The sequence below is a fragment of the Lepus europaeus genome, unplaced genomic scaffold, assembly GCF_033115175.1.
Source record: "Lepus europaeus isolate LE1 unplaced genomic scaffold, mLepTim1.pri SCAFFOLD_3_1, whole genome shotgun sequence".
NCBI classification, from domain to species: domain Eukaryota; kingdom Metazoa; phylum Chordata; class Mammalia; order Lagomorpha; family Leporidae; genus Lepus; species Lepus europaeus.
Window position 1 is genome coordinate 14,695,289 of NW_026909276.1, and position 6,192 is coordinate 14,701,480.

General features: G+C 43.8%; 1 protein-coding gene across 2 annotated transcripts in view; it reads right to left on the minus strand.

Moving 5' to 3' along the window:
* Positions 1–2,744, minus strand: part of LOC133755272 (zinc finger protein 665-like) — a 50,355-nt gene extending 47,611 nt beyond the window's left edge. For both annotated transcript variants that reach the window (XM_062185447.1, XM_062185448.1), the window contains exon 1: positions 2,511–2,744. The gene's annotated coding sequence lies outside the window, so the exon portion shown is untranslated. The remainder of the gene's footprint in view (positions 1–2,510) is intronic.
* Between the last annotated feature and the right edge of the window lie 3,448 nt (positions 2,745–6,192).

A 6,192-nucleotide genomic window follows, 5' to 3' on the forward strand; every position in this document is an offset into this window, starting at 1 on the left:
GCAGAGCAGGGAATGATGTGCCAAGAACAGTGAGCCTGAGTAGTTTAGGAATCCTGTTCTTGGCTGTTTTCAAGTTCATATTAATGTACACACAACATAGTTGCTGATAGAGTGTCTTACAGTTGTTTCCTGGGTGTGAAGCAACTGTTTTCAGCAGAAATATAACTGCTTGCCCACTTACAAGCACTGTGATAGGGAGTACATGGGAGAAAAGGTCAAAAACACACTGGGTTTCAGAGGAAGAATGCTGTTACCCTAGCAACCTCTATCCAGGATTCCCTTTCTATTTTTACTTCCTAGGTAACCTTACTATGCTAAATGAGTTTCACAGATTAGTAATCTGGTGACAACAGGACTCTAACAGAATCTATGAATCACTCAGTTAATCAAGTGAAAACGTCATTATACTGAAAGTTAGTTTTCAGGGCCACATTGCTCTTTTTTTAAAAGATGTTTTATTTATTTATTTGAGAGGTAGAATTACAGATAGTGAGATGGATAGACAAAGAGAAAGGTCTTCCTTCTGCTGGTTTACTCCCTAGTTGGCCAAAATGGCCAGAAGAACTGCACTGATCAAAAGCCAGGAGCCAGGAGCTTCTTCTGGGTCTCCAACATGGGTGCAGAGGCCCAGGCACTTAGGCCATCTTCTACTGTGTTCCCAGGCCATAGCAGAGAGCTGTATCAGAGGAGCAGCTGGGACTCAAACAGGTGCCCATATGGGATGCTGGCACCACAGGCAGAGGATTAACATACTGAGCCACAGTGCCAGCCCAAAGCCACATCTTTTACCGTACTGTGTAGGCATCTCTGTGGGGGGAGAGGGGCACATTTTCCCTTTTCCTTACCCCTCTTCACATTAACACCTTGAACAAAGGCTTCCACAGGCCAGTCATTTTGAAAATCTACCACTAATATCCTCCCATGTTGAAAATGTCATGGGGTTAAACACAGAACCCAGAATAAGAAAAGTAACTTGAAGCTGGTGTTGTGTCTGAGCGGGTAAAACCATATGTGTGCCAGTTCAAGATCTGGCTGCTCCACTTCTGATCCAGCTCTCTGCTATGGCCTGGGAAAGCAGTGGAAGATGGCCCAAATGCTTGGTCCCCTGTACCTGTGTGGGAGAGCTGGAAGAAGGTCCTGGCTTCTGGCTTCAGATCCATGTAGTTCTGGCCATTGTGACCATCTGGGGAATGAACCAGCAGATGGGAGATCTCTCTCTTTCTCTCTATCTTTGCCTCTCTGTAACTCTGCCTTTTAAATAAATAAATATATATATATATATATATATATATATATATATATTTTAAAGTAACCGGCTGGCACTGTGTCTCACTTGGTTAATCCTCTGCCTGCAGCGCTGGCATCCCATATGTGCACCGGTTCTGTCCCAGTTGCTCCTCTTCCAGTCCAGCTCTCTGCTGTGGCCCAAGTGCTTGGGCCCCTGCACCCACGTGGGAGACCAGGAGGAAGCACCTGGCTCCTGGCTTCGGATCAGCACAGTGTGCCAACCATAGTGGACATTTGGGGGGTTAACCAATGGAAGGAAGACCTTCCTTTCTGTCTAATTCTGCCTGTCAAATTAAAAAAAAAAAAAAAAGCAACTGGCCCTCTTAATTAAAACCATATAGACTGTAAGATAATCAGCTTGGTGGAGCATTGAGTGACTGTAAAGAACTAGACAAGAAAAATTGATACTTTTCTGTATTTATGTTTTCGTAGCTCTCCACTATGAAAATCCAGATTGAAGTAGCTCATTATTAACTCACACGGTAGACTTGCATTAATTTCAGTTCACTTCTCACTTTGCAAAGGGATTGGCAGCAGGTAATAAAAGTTGACATCCCTAATAACATGAGAAGAATGGTTGAAGACAGAAATTGAAAAGCAGGAAAATAAATCAGCCTCAAGCTCCAGATTGAAAAAGAGTCTGTTAATTATACACGGAAGAGAGATCAATCCACAAAGCTACTGCACAAGCTTCACGTGCTGCTGGGAAAGTCAGTCAAACACACAGAGCCCCAGCTGTCAAGTGTGTCCCCGGGGTCCAGCATGGGGTCCATGAGAGCCAGATCCTACTCTGATCTTCCATCTCCACCTCTCCACTGCCTCGGGCTCCGGCTGAGGGCCACCAAGCCCCACCCAGCTGGAACTACCAGGGGATATAGCCTAAGGCCCAGCCACAAGGCATTCTCTGACCCACCCAAAGTGAGAATTGGGCTTATTTAAATGGGAATCCTTCCTTTGCGTGCTCTCAACTGCCCTGCTTGTGCCGTACCTCCTCCAGTGTACTTTAAGGAGAATTTGAGTGAGGCAGCCTGTGGGACCGGCCGAGAATTGGGAGACTGGGAAGTGGCTGTGGGAGACACAACACCTGGGCCCCAGCCTTGACTCTGCCAGAGAAGCTCCCAGGATCACTGAGAAGCAAGTGATCGAGGTCTGGGAGCCGCCACCCGCCATCGCACCCACCGCTCTCCCACACACGCATAGATGCCCCCTCCTGGTCTCCATACTTGCCGTGGAAAATCTCGGGAGCAGGTCCCCTTTCTTCAGGACACACGGGGAGCAGAGCGGAGAGGGTGGGACAGAAGTCACTGGAACTTGGGACCCACGGTGGCAGATGCAGAGGCACAGAAGCGGCGGGCGGCTGGTCTGGGGCTGCGCTCCCGAACCGCCTGCAACTGCACTTGCAGAGCAAGACTCCCCAGTGAATGCGGGAGAAGGAGCAGCGCGGCCTCTTGAACTTCTGTTCCCAACACCGAGCCACACGGAAAGGCACGCGCATACGCACGTTCTTCCGCATGCACACGCACAGGCGTTCAGAGAGGAAAACGGTAGAGCACCGGGTGACTCTGGGAAATGGAGTCCAGGCCAGGGCATTCCTGGATAGACTTACTGGCCCTCTTCTAGGGCTGCAGTGTGGGGTGGGCGGAGACAGGCTGGGAACCAGAGGGCCTTTGCTTTTGTTTACATCCCTCCTTCCCTTCCTTCCCACCCCAGACCTCAAGGGTCAGCTGCTGTTCTTCCTTTCTTGAACAAAATCTTAAGAAGTGACAGCCACTGCTGCTGAGTCCCAAATCCCAGTTCCCTCACACACGCTGTTTCCCTCAGAAAAATCCCACTGGCTGCTTTATTCCTGGACAGCTTCTCTCAAGTAATGAATGACAAGGATTTCAATGTAACTCTTAGCACAGGTGTACACAGCATAGTTTAACATCTAGATTTGAGAATACAATTTTTATTTGTGTCTTTTATTTGTGGTTCTTTTCAAAGCATTTTACACCACCCTCTAATTCACCAAGTACAAAAAAAAAAAAAAAAAAAGAGAGAGAGAGAGAACTGGATACAGGACTAACATTGCCAAGTATCTTCTAGGGGCCAGATTAACAGTAAACGCCTTACTTTGTATCAATTATACCTCATTTAATTCTGGAGACAGCATTCTCAATTTACAAAGAGAAAGCTGAGGTGGAAAGAGATTAAAATTGCATTTGCCCATGGAAGTATGGTAAAAAAAAAAAAAAAAAAAAAGTCTAGGTTAAAGGCCAACCAAAGTGAAATATTGGTTTAAGAAATCTTTTGGGACCAGCTCAGTGGCATAGTGGGCTAAGCCGCCTCCTTCAGCACCGACATTCTATATGGGAGCTGGTTCAAGTCTCTGCTGCTCCACGTCCAATCCAGCTTTCTGCTCTAGCCTGGGAAAGCAGTAGAAGATGGCCCAAATGTCTGGGACCCTGCATCCACATCGGAGACCCAGAATTTCCTGGCTCCTGGCTTTGGATCAGCTTAACTATGGCTATTGCAGCCATTTGGGGAGTGAACAAGTGGATGGAAGACTTCTCTCTCTCTCTGCCTCTGCCTCTCTGTAACTCTGCCTTTCAAATAAAAAAAAAATCTTCTATAAAAAAAGAAATATTTCTTTTATCTTGCGACTCAGTTTCTAAAACCCCAGATTTCTCATCTCTAAAATAAAAAGTGAGGAAGAGGAAGAGTATCTACAATCCTAATCTTCACTGTAGAGAAACACATAGGATTATAACTTATCTAAAAAAGAAAGGAGGTTCAAAGTTGCTATTGCTGTATGGTTATTTTTCTCATGTTTAATATCAAGATAGCATATAAACATTATGCATTCTTGGGTATATGTGTGGTGCTTGATTTTTAAGATTTTAAGTAGAAATGTAAATGGAAGCAGGATGACATGGAGTTCTGTTTGTGATTATTTCTGTTGATTATAATTCATGGGATTAGAATTGCTGGATTAGGAATGCTTAAATATATCCATTCATTTCACACTAATGTTTATTATGTCAGGCAATATGCTTTGTGTAGACTGCTTTTTCTTGCCAGATTGAAAGTTCATGAGGGCAAGAAACATGTTTGCTTTGACATTAAAACTCAGCATCTTGATAGAGTCATTCTTTTAGTTGAATGAATAAATGAGGCTATAAAAATTAAACAAATACAATTTCTGATCCCAATAACTACCTAGTTGAAGAGACAATGCAATAGATATCTATTTGATAACAGACACAATTAGATGAATGTATAATTTGTTGCTCAGAGACAACTTTGATAATAAAAAAGACATGTTAATGATGACACAGGGCTGAAATATATAAACAGAAACCATCCAGGGCCAAGCAGGTTAAATGTTCACCCAAAGGCATTCCATTCACTATTTAGTAAGCATTTACTGAGCATTCTTTTGTGTGGTGTGTTGAAAGAACTACCAGCCACATGATTTTCCTATATATTGGAATAAGAGAACCTGAGCAATCAGAAAAGGTTGGGATGAGCTAAGAGGCTTTTGACACAAAGGTAAGAAAAACAAAAAGCAGAGAGTTCAATTAAAAAGTATACCAATGGTAATTTAGTAGGATCTGAACCAAGGTATGGTGGTAGTAGGAATGAAGAAGAGGCAACAGATTACAGGGAGATCCAAAAGGCAGGAACAACAGAATTTCAATGATAGAATAAGGCAGGAGGGAACTCATTTGTAAATCTTCATTTGGATTTTATTATCTAATGGACAAGGAGTTCTCAGTACATTCATGTTCATCAGTAATAAAAGGCAACCTCCAACTGACTTATAAACTTTCTCATGGGTAGCTACTATCTATAAGCCTTATGTTGATCATCAAGCCAAATATTTTTGACTGCTACAATCTACAATGGTCCTCATTATGATGCAGTTACTTAGAAACTAGAAGACATAATCCGTGTCTATAAGAAAGGTCTAAATAAAAAAGTAAAATTCAGGGGCTGGCACTGTGGCACAGCAAGTTAACACCCAGGCCTGAAGTGCCGGCATCCCATATGGGCTCCTGTTCAAAATCCGGCTGCTCCACTTTCAATCCAGCTCTCTGCTATGGCCTGGGAAAGCAGTAGAGGATACTTGGTCCCCTGAACACACATGGGAGACCTGGAGGAAGCTCCTGGCTGCTGGCTTCGAATCAGCACACCTCTGGCCATTGTGGCCAATTGGAGAGTGAACCATCAGATAGAAGAGCTCTCTCTCTCTCTCTCTCTCTCTCTCTCTCTCTCTCTGCCTCCCCTCTCTCTGTGTAACTCTGATTTTCAAATAAATAAATGAATGAATGAATGAATATTTTAAAAAAAGAGTAGTAATGGCCAATATTTATAAAAAAAGTTAAGTTAAAAAACCCACAAAATCATATAATTCAAAGCTAAATTTGGAATACCTTGCTAATTCACAGTTTATATATTCACCAACCTTAGGTAACTAAAGCACAATTAAGCAGGAAAGAAGTAAAAAAAAAATCCCTAGAAAGGGGCTGGCACTATGACATGGTGGGTAAAGCTGCCACCTGCAGTGCCAGCATCCCATATGGGCATCAGTTCAAGTCCTGGCTGCTCCACTTCTGACCCAGCTCTCTGCTATGGCCTGGGAAAGCAGTAGAAGATGGCCCAAGGCCTTGGGCCCCTGAACCCATATGGGAGACCTGCAAGAGGCTCCTGACTCCTGGCTTCAGATTGACACAGCTCTGTCCATTGCAGCCAATGGGGAATGAACCAACGGATGGAGGACCTTTCCCTCTCTTTCTTCCTCTCCTTCTCTCTCTGTGTAACTATTTCAAATCAATAAATAAATCTTTAAAAAAACAATTTCCTGGAATAGCCAAAATGCACATTATAAAGTCCAAGTAAGGTGTCTAGCCACTGGCTCACCAT